The following is an 11,051-nucleotide window of genomic DNA, read 5'->3' as shown; positions in this document are numbered from 1 at the left end:
ACATTCCTGTTCATACACATATACCTTGACAAAAAGGATAATTATGTAGCCAATGATAGCAAACTGAAAATATAGTTATGGAAAGAACAATAAACCCCCAATGAACTCTTCACTTACCTTATTAAGACTAAAGGAAAAAAATCAAATAATTATATTATCAAAATTATATAATTGATTACATTTCATCAAAAGTTTTTGTACAAACAAAACCAATATAGCCAAGATTAGAAGGGAAGTAGAAAATTGGGAAATAATTTTTTACAGCTACTATTTCTGATGAAGGCCTCATTTCTAAAATATATAGAGAACTGAATGAAATTTATAAGAACACAAGAAATTCCCCAATTTATAAATGGTCAAAGGATATGAACAAATAATTTTCATGTGAAGAAATCGAAGCCTTTTTTAGTCATATAAAAATACTCTAAGTCATTATTAATTAAAGAAATGAAAATTAAGACAAACTCTGAGATACTACTTCATACCTATCAGATTGACTAACATGACAGGAAAAGATAATGATAAATGTTGGAGGGGATGTGGGAAAAGCGGGACACTAATGCATTGTCGATGAAGTTGTGAACTGATCCAACCATGCTGGAGAGCAATCCCGAACTATGCCCAAAGGTCTATAAAAAGGGCTCCTCAGAAGTCTGTATTCCAAAGAAATCATTAAAGAGGGAAAAGGACCCACACATGCAAAAATGTTTGAGGCAGCTCTTTTTGTAGTGGCAAGGAACAGGAAATTGAGTAAATGGGCATCAATTGGGAAATGGCTGAGTAAGTTATGGTATATGAATGTGATGGAATATTGTTCTATAAGAAATGATAAGAAAGCTGATTTCAGAAAAGTCTGGAAAGACTTACATGAATTGTTGCTGAGTGAAGTCAACAGGACCAGGAGAATATTGTTCATAATAACAGTAAGCTTATGTGATGATCAAGTATGACAGACTTAACTCTTCTTAGCAAAGCAATGATCCAAGAAAATTCCAATAGATTTGGGATGGAAAAAGCCATTTGCATCCACAGAGATAACTATGGAGACTGAATGTGAGTTGAAACATAATATTTTTACCTTTTTTTTGATTGTTGTTCTTTGTTCATTCTTGTGGTTTTTCCCTTTTGTTCTGATTTTTCTTGCACAATGTGAAAAAATGGAAATATATTTAAGAGCATTGTACATGTATAGCCTATATCAGATTGCTTGTTGTTTTGGGGAGGGGAGAAGGTAATGGAAAGAGAGAGAACAAATTGGAACACAAAATCTTACAAAAATAAATGTTGAAAACTATCTTTACATGTATTGGGAAAAATAAAATACTATTGAAAAAAAGATGTAATATAAGTGCATGTTGCAAAACATTTTTAAAAATAAATTTCAAAATAGTATCTAATAAATACCTGGCAAGAAATGAATTCTAGATTTTTAATCATGGTGAGGAAGGAGGAGGGGGAATACTGATAGTAACACCAAAAAAGCACCAAAATATTTTTTTAAAAATACCCAAAACAGAACAGAATCAAGTTCAGAAGGCACACAAATAGAACAGTTTTGTTACCATTAAATTTTAATATGCTCTTCAAAAACTTTCAGTTTCCTATATAATCCTTTTTGTTCTTTATATATAGAAAAGTTTGTATGTTTCAAATTTGTAATAAAAAATAAAAAAATAAATTAACAGAATGATACAGCAACAGTAAGGAAGCTAATATAATCTTAAAAACACATCAAGGTAGAATATCCTAATTTCAGGATGCCAGAGAAGCACTATAGCCTGCCCTGCTCTGACATATAGGATATTATTAATAATCACATATCAGAAAGGACAAAAGTAAGACAGGGAATTCAGGGGAGCAAGAAAAATAAAAGATCTATATAATTCATGCCATATGGAGATTAGTCCAAGAGACCGAGGATATTTGCCTCAAAAAGACTTGTGGTGTCTTTTCTTTCTCTTCCCTCCTGCCACATTGTATCTCTAATTCCACTATGCTTCCTTAACCCCACTTCTCTTCCTTAGCTAATTAACCCTTTTAAGATGTTAAGTCTCTTTAGGTCTTTATACTAAACCTAACTATTTCTTAGGCATCTTTATCTTGGGTCTATAATTACATCAAATGATATCTTGGTCTCACGCTTCTAAGGTCCAGAGAATTATTTTAAAAGGAAATTTAAGGAAAATTCCTTGTAAAATCAATTCAACTCAATTTCATGGTTTTTGAGCCCTGGCTTCATATAAGGCACTGCAGCAAATAGCTGAGTGAAAAACAGGTCAAGGAGGTTGCTCTTTAGTAGGGAGAACAAGTAAATCCCTCTGCTTTATATTAAGTGACTGATGTGCCTTGCTTCTGGGGACATAACTACAAAGAATGAAATGCTGCTGCAAGGAATTTACATTCTATTTGGGAAAAAGAAGCACCTATTATATGCTTAATTATTATCTGATTTTATTTCCACAACAATTTTTCAAGGTAGATGCTATTTTCATCTCCATTTTACAGCTGGGAAAACAGAGGTAAACTGCAGTTAAGTGACATGCCCAGAGACACACAGCTAGTTAAGTATCACTGGCAAATACTGCCAGTCTTGACTCTAGGTCTAGTATATTGTTCACTGAGCCAGCTGAGCTGCCTCTTTAACATAATCGGGAGGCACAAGTACACAGGTAAACTGCAGAATAGGGGTGGTAATAGAGAAGAGGAGACTGAGGTACAGTAAAAAGAACAGAGTCAGAGATTCTGGGTTCAATTCCCACTTATAATACTTAATATGTATGTGACTTTGGCCCAATCAATAACATTTATGAGCCTCAATTTCCTCATCTGTAAAATGAAGGGATTTAACTAGAACTTCTCTAAGATCCTTCTGGGACTATATTTCTATTGAATAAAAAATTATTGGAATTAAAAAGACAGATTTTGCTTTTGGATGAAAGCCTGATGGAGGATATAGCACTTGATCTAGACCTTGAAGTATGGGTAGTATCTTGATAATCCATAAGTACATAGAAGATGCTTAATAATTGCCTATAGCTGATTGACAGATAGAGAATAGGTTGAGCAAGCCACTGGAGCAGAAGGCAGGATGTATTCTGCAACTGATTAGCAATCATTTGGGAAAGATATGCGATGTCTTCAAGAAAATAAATCAAGGGAAACTTTTATGCAACTCTGGGAATAGTAAAAGATAAAAATAGTAGGGATTTAACAGAAACAGAAGAGATTAGGAAGTAGTCAGAAAATCCCAAGAAATTATACCAAAAAGATCTTATTTGTCTCCTAAGAAACCTGTATGTGGGTCAAAAAGACAGGTTAGATCAGCATTCCACACCTATGCATTCTAAATCACCCATATCTTGATGGTCTGGATGGCCCACCTTCCATGACCTGGCATTCTACATGTCCCATCTTCCATGACCTCTGGGTCCTTTACTTATTATTTCTGTCTTTAGAATGTCAGTTCCTTGAGGAGCTTAGGAGCTTACTTCCTTAAGGACAGGGATGCTTTCCCTTGCTTCTGTTTTTATCCATAACAGTTTAGCACAGTGTTTGGCACATAATAAATATTTTAATAACTTTTTTCCCCCTGAGAAATTGGAGTTAAGTGACTTGCCCAGGGTCACATAGCTAGGAAGTGTTAAGTGTGTGAGGACAGATTTGAACTCAGGTTCTCCTGACTTTAGGGCTGGTACTCTATCCACTGCCCCACCCAGTAGCCCCTGCTCTACCTATCTACTATATATGTCTCAGTCTATCTATCTATCCATCTATCTATCTGTCTTGTTTGTTGTAGGCAGGACCACACAGCAAATCCATTCACTTTGTTGTCTGTGTTGCTTTCCCATTTTTGGTGATGTTTGTTCATGTTTTTCTCTGAATGTGGCAAATATAAACATTGGAAGCATTTTGAGAGTACTGAATAGAGTGCTGGATTGAATGTCAAGAAGACTTGGTTTCATATCTCACCTCTAACTCTTTTTAATCCAAAAACGGAGATATCTCTTGTTTTATTATCATCTACATTTCTATCAATAGCCCTCTCTCCCTTCCCCTTTCAGAGAGCAATTTCTTAAAACAAAGAAGTTTAAAAAAAAAAAGAAAAAAAAAGAACAGAAAAAAAAATCAGCAAAGTTGATCAATTGAAAAAAAACTGGCAATATATTAATATATGCAATGCATTGCACCTGTGAACCCTTCACTTATGCAAAGGAATTGCTGGGATCCAGGAAGGAAGTGTCTTCTTATTTCTCTTCTTTGTAGATGAGCTTATTTTGTGTAATTTTGCAACATCCATTTTTTGTTTTGTAATTGTTTTTGCCATCTACATTGTTGTTATTTGATCATTGTTTTCTTGGCTCTGTTTATTTCTTTTTGCTTCTGCTCCTGTCTTCCCATGCTTCTCTGTCTTCATTCCATTCACCATTTCTTAAAGCATAGCAATTTCCTATGACTCTTGACAAATTGTGAGATCATGATCATACATATTATTGAATCTCAGTTTTCTCATCTTTAAAATGGATATGTACCACTTCATTCTCAATGCTGTTGTGAGATTTAACAGAGATGTTAAATATGTAAAACTCTTTGCAATTGCAATATTCCTCTGCATCTCCATACTGTGTGATATGATAAATTTTATAGCATAACTGTCTGTTATCCCTCCTGCTCATGAAATAGATAACTTTTGTAAAGGGCTTAACACAATTTTTTGGCATATAATAAGTACTGCAAAAATTATGGTTATGATGCTGCTGACTGACTTTTTAAATTTTTTTCTGGTCATCCATCATCCTGATTACATCCTTTAAATTCATTTTATTTTGAAATTCTTTATCAGTAATGCTGTGTAGCTTGCTCATACCCACCATGCACCACTTTGTTATCCTTCAGGTAACACTCATCTGTAATTCTTCAGAGATTTTGGAATTCCATGACTCAAAATCATAATTCATTTATTCTTTTAACTCAGATTTTCTACATGCAAAACTATTGTTTTCTGCAAATTTTGGATATTGAACAAAAGTAAAATATTTTTATTAAGGAATATTGTTAGGTCTTTATTGGTTAGAAAAATCAAAACCAAATATATTATCATGGGAAAGTTATAACTTCATAGCTATAAGCTGAAATCAACTATCAGAACAAAATACAATAAAGCCAAGTAACATAACATAAAACCCTATAGTATATCCAGAAAAAAATTGTCTAAAATTGTTCTTGTTTCTTTCCAGATTATTGATTTTCCCTCTCTTCCCTCCATACTTTTTACCTTCTTCCAATTGATATCTCTTCTAAGATGAAAATATAAAGAAACTGTTAAGAATTCAGATATAACAGTTAATGCTCCCTTTTTCCAGCAGAAAACTGATAAATAAAGTAGTGGTAATTTGCCCAAGATTACACAGTAGTTAATCCAGGACCACCATCTAAAGATCTTTACTCCCATTCTCATATTTTTGCCACAAGATACTCAAGGATCTTCAAATGTCTGACCACAACTAATAATCTTCACAAAGTAAGTATTCGAGTCCAAAAAATAGCCCAGTCCTTTCAAAACGATAGAACTCTTCCTCTTAAACAAAATTTTGATAAAAGTCTTGTAGTAAAATATTTTTAAAATTCCAGGAATGGAATACAATCAAAAAGGCACTGAGATTAGAAATGGAAGTTCATGTGAGAGGAACAGTGAGTAGACTCAGGAAATACTTAGAGGAGAGTAAGGGATAAGGCAATTAGAAAGAGATAAAAGAGCCAGGTTATGGAGAGCTTTAAATGCTAACAAAAGACTGGAGAGTGCCAACAGTTAGCAACTTCCAGATCCCCAAATGGGCATCATCTAGTACAATTAAACATCTTCCTGCCTATGCCTTTGAGTAGAACTTTAGAAGACATAATTGACAAAATGGAGTTTCCACCTGCCACACTTCCATAGACTTCCCAGGTCATGGACAGAAAACTGGACTTGGAGCCAGGAAGTCCTGAGTTCAAGTCCTCCCTCAAACACTCCTAGCCGTATATCCTTAGGCAGTCACTTTAATCTCTGCTTCATTTTCCTCATCAGTAAAATAAAGATAATAATTGCACTTATGTCCTAGAGTCATTATGAGGGTCAAATGAGATAATATTTGCAAAATAATTTTAAACCTTAAAGCATAATATAAATGCTATCATTATCATCATCAATAATTTTATTCCAGAAATTAATCTAATACTTAAGTACAATTCACAATCAAAAGGGTAAAGACATTTCACCCTTCCCTTTGCTTCTGTGGGTTTTTCACCATGTCTGAAAATATTGAGTATGTACTAGTTTTTCAAGGGTCTATGCAGACTTGCTCTGAGATCTTGCATTTATCACTTATATCTATGTTTCCCTGGGTTATAAGAAAAGATAATAACACCTATTTTTCATTTCTTTCTTAGAAAAGGATGTGGACTCTAGCTATATATATGCAGTTGTGTATTATAGTTGAGTGCCTTCTACACTTACAGTCAAAAGACCTGTGTTTGAGTTACAATCCCATCCCTTCCCAGCTCTGCAGCAAGTCATTGAATCACTATGAGTCTCTGTTCCTTTATTCATGAAAAAAAGGCAGGGGGGCGGAGATAACAATACTTGCCCTATGTAACTTATGGGGTTATTATGAGGATCATTTAAAAAAATTCAGTGTTCATGAAAATCTTTCATAACTGTCAATTTCAATGGAAATGTGAGCCATTGCCATTACTCACTTTACATGTTAGTTGTGAAGCATGAGATGATTAAAATACATTTATTGAGCAACCATTTTATGCCAGGCACTTTGTATATAACAAATTAAAGAATTAAGATATTGTTCCTCAAGGAGCTTACATTTTAATATAGGGAAATAAATTGTAAGGGGAAAGGAAGGAAGCTTTGGTGTGAATGCTAAGTAAACCCATAGAACAGTTGATTTTCCTCTTCTTTTCAGAAGCATTAAGAATATTGATTTGAATACTGTTCCCAGAGCAGGGAGTAGGGCACAGCCTTCTACATGTAGGCACAAGGCAGATGGCAAGATGTCAGGGGTGGATAGAAAAGTAAAGTGAGTTCTGGGGCCAGCTAGATATTTAGAGGGCTAGGTGAGTTTGCTCTCATCAATCAAGACAGCTCAGTTCCAGGGTGGATTATCAAACCTGGTGCTGTTCCAGGTGGAATGAGGGACTTGGTGGCAAGATGTTTAGAGTAGATGAAGGATGCGTACAATTATCTCCTTTAAGCACCGTGAGTGACTCAGATGTTCTCTTAATCCACTTCAATATTCATCCACAAGTATCTACTATATCTCTTACTATTAACACATATGATTCTCTAAGTTAATATAATTTTTGGAGGCTCTTTCTTGGAGAAAGATGGCAAATTAGGAGCTAGAATTTCAATGCTTTTGGAACTCCCTGGAAGGAAACTCCTACTTTGTTGTTTGTTGTTCAGTCACATACAATTCTTTGTGATCCCACTTGGGGTTTTCTTGGCAGAGATACTGGAATGGTTTGCCATTTCCTTCTTTAGCTTATATAATGGACAAGGAAACTGAGGCAAACAGGATTAAATGACTTTCCCAGACTTAAATAGAAAGATCCTGACACTTGTATTTGAACTCAAGTCCTCTGGACTCCAGGTCTGGCATTGTATCTACTGTGTCACCTAGCTGCTACCAGTGCAGATTAGTAATTGTTTGGAATCTTATAGCCCTAGAGAATTATCTGGGCCTCAGAAATACTAAATGACTTTCCCAGAGTCAATATTCAGTAAGTATCAAAGGTGGAATTGAACCATGTCCTCTTACTTCCAAGGCTTACTTTCTCTCTATATCATGCATACATATATTCTTGTTATGGCCAATTTGTAATGCTGAATTGTCCAGACTCTATTTGATGATCTCTACTACTTTGGACCTCCTAGACCCTCCATATGAAAAGATTTCTCCCTTATGTTTAATGTAGATAACTCCTACTAAATTATAAGCTCCATGAAGGCAAGGATCATGCCTTATCTAAATTTATATCTCCTAGTGCCTAGCAGTGTCCCATACATAGTAGGTACTTAGTAAATATGTGTTGATTTTGAGATAAATTTTATTACTCACCATAGTTTTCAACAAATTTAATTTATTGCAATTTAATTTTCTTGACTTGCTTTTTAAAACCTACTAGTTGTTCTCTGTACATGAAATTCCATCTCTTATCTCTATACCATACACATACACACACACAAACACATCTTTCCATACCTCTTACCTCATACCCAGAATGCACTTCCTCCTTATCTCTACCTTTTAGAATCTTTGTCTTTTTTCTAGACTAAACTTGCTTTCTTTTTTTTTTTTAACTTTACTTAGATGAATTTTCCTGATTTTCCCTCTGTCTTCCAGCTTTTGATACTTTCTTCTCCTATTTTGTATTTACTTACCCGTTTTCTTGTTGTAACCTTCCAGTAAAATGGAAGATCCTTGAGAGTAAGAGCGATTTCTTTTTTGTTTTTGTATATTCAGCACTATTAGACATAATGCTTTTCCTATAATGGACATTTAATAAGTGTTTATTAATTTGAAGATTTAAGGATAGAAAAAGAATGGAACCTATTTGGGGAGTAGAAAATAGCCTAATTTGGTTAAATGTTAGAGGAGTCATAGAGAATAAGGCTGGAAATACAAGATCATGAAATCACACAGAGAATTCTAAAAGCCATCTGGTCCAATCCCCTTATTTCACAAATGGGGCAAATGAAGAGGAAGAGCAAAATGAGTAAACGACTTTCTTAAGATCAGACAGACAAGAAAGTGAAAATTTTAGCTTATCAAAATGCTTAAAGATAAAGTAAAATATTTTTCTTTTACTTGTTTAATGGAAAGCCATTGACGGTTTTTGTTCTGTTCTGATTGCAGATGGTGTGACACAAAGAACTTTTGGCTAGAGCCTGGTGATGTAGAAGTGCTAAACCATGGGATTTAATGAGAAAAGTTAAGGCTTGCCTGCAGGAAGTTCTGAGGTTTGGTGTATTTTCTTTGGATATTGAAATGTAGGACTTACTCTTTTCCTAAATTTACATTGTTTCATAAATGTTTCTTCAGGAAAAGTGCCTTTGCTATGACCTGAAGACATTCATAAATTTAACAAATATTTCCTGAGCCTCTTCAAGGGGCACAGCATTGCTACAGGTATAGTAGGAAGATATAGAAGGAATAAAAATCCGGATAATTGCCCACAAGGAACTTAAATTTATTCTTTCGATTAACTTCAATCTCCTCAGCTATTGCCTCCTTTTTATTGCCTGTATAGGCTTACTTTACACACACTTAGATTGCCTAACATGAAGGCACCTAACTTCTTTATGTTCTCCCACTATGTGGGAGTCGCTTCTTTTGACTGGCTGAGTATTTGGAACAGGCTGCATTTTTAAAAATGACAGATTGGGACAATTTGGTTCTCTTTCCTGAGCATTCTTTCTTGCTGCGTCGAGGATGAAGATCACAGTTTGACCACAAATCAGGTATCATGAACTTCCCTCTCTCCACTTCATGGCTTCAAGAACCAGATCTGAGATTTTTGTCTGGTTCTGTTTCATTTTTTCTTATTAGTTTCTAGGTGTTGGTAGTAATCCTCATCATGCCTAGAAAGTTTGACTTATGGTGACCTTGGAACTAGAATTCTGAATGTGTTTCAGCCAATATGGCAGGGAAATCCTGAAAAACTAGGTTCTGTGAGACTTAAGCCCAAGGTGAGTTTTGGACCTGGAACTTGGAACTGTGCTATGTAGGAGCTGAATTAAGCTATTCATATACTTATGTTTTGTTATTATACTTTTAAAGCAAATCTTTCTTTGCAAAAGTTAATTTGACTGTTAAATAGTTAAATGGAATGGGGATGGCAGGGATCCCCCTACAACTGAGGTAACAATATTGGTAGAGGCTGGAGTCATTGACAGTAAAAACGTAAAAACATGTTTCTGGAGAGAGTTTACCAGGCTGCCAAAGGGGTTCATGACAGGAAAAAAAGTTGAGATTCTCTAATTTATACTGTCTTGCTTGGGGACTCTATAGGCTCCCAAGGGATCATTAATTTTATGAAATTGATTCCCAGGTCTATATGTGCAGTTTTAATCTCTCTCCTAATTATCCTACTTCCCATCACCAAACTCTTCTTGGATAATTTGAATTGTATATTCCAAAAGCATTTCAATTTCAACATGCCCAAAGTAAAACTCATTGTCTTCTTCTACTCCTCCTAAAATTTACTCTTTTAAATTCTCCCATTATTTTTTGAAGGCCCCATCATTCTCCCAATCCTTCCCAGGCTTGCACCTCAGTGTCACCCTCAACTTCTCATTCTTACTCCACACATTCTGTCTGTTGCTAAATATTGCCATTTCTTCTTTTACAAGATCTCTCACATATATCTTGACTACTTAGCCACAGGTCTAGTTCCAGCCCTTACCATTTCTTATCTAAGCTTCTATGATAACTTTGTAGCCGATCTCTTTGTTTCAAGTCTCTTCCCCACTCCATTCTATCCTCTACTCAGATAGTAAAGGGTCCTGTCTGAAAAAGTTACCCCTCTGCTCAATGAGGCTCACTAGCTTCCTTTTGACTCATGATCAAATATAAAATTTTTTGTTCCTCTTTTAAATTTTCTTAACCTGAACCCTTTCTACCTTTCTACTCTTCTCACTCTTTACTCCCTTAAATTCATTCTAGGATACAACATTGACTTATTTGCATTTTCTCAAATAAAGTAGTCTATTTCTTCTCTCTGAATCTTTTCACTAATTTTCACCATTCCTGGACTGTTTATGCCCTCTCAACTCCTCCTTTCAGCTTCCTGTAAGAGTCAACTCAAAGCCTACATTCTTCAGGAAGCCTTTCTCAGCCCCTTGCATTTTAAGTTACCAGTGACTCTGTCCTTCAAATTATTTTTGAATTTACTTTGCAAATCTCATGTATATACAATGAATTTCTAATGCATCTGGAGAGAAGAAAAGGAAGATGAATCCTCTATCACATCCTTATTAATAAATAGTTTAAGGGAAA

At 35.0% G+C, this 11,051-nt stretch overlaps 1 long non-coding RNA gene across 1 annotated transcript in view; it reads left to right on the top strand.

Annotated features, from left to right (window-relative positions):
• The first annotated feature begins 8,913 nt into the window (after positions 1 to 8,913).
• LOC127543704 (uncharacterized) overlaps positions 8,914 to 11,051 on the top strand; it is an 84,205-nt gene continuing 82,067 nt past the window's right edge. The window contains exons 1-2 of the long non-coding RNA XR_007949281.1: positions 8,914 to 9,013; positions 9,463 to 9,514. This is a non-coding gene — a long non-coding RNA (uncharacterized LOC127543704). The remainder of the gene's footprint in view (positions 9,014 to 9,462; positions 9,515 to 11,051) is intronic.

Source organism: Antechinus flavipes, chromosome 1 (genome assembly GCF_016432865.1).
Source record: "Antechinus flavipes isolate AdamAnt ecotype Samford, QLD, Australia chromosome 1, AdamAnt_v2, whole genome shotgun sequence".
Taxonomy (NCBI): domain Eukaryota; kingdom Metazoa; phylum Chordata; class Mammalia; order Dasyuromorphia; family Dasyuridae; genus Antechinus; species Antechinus flavipes.
Note: the sequence above shows the minus strand (reverse complement) of the source record. Positions and strands in the feature narration are given on the sequence as shown.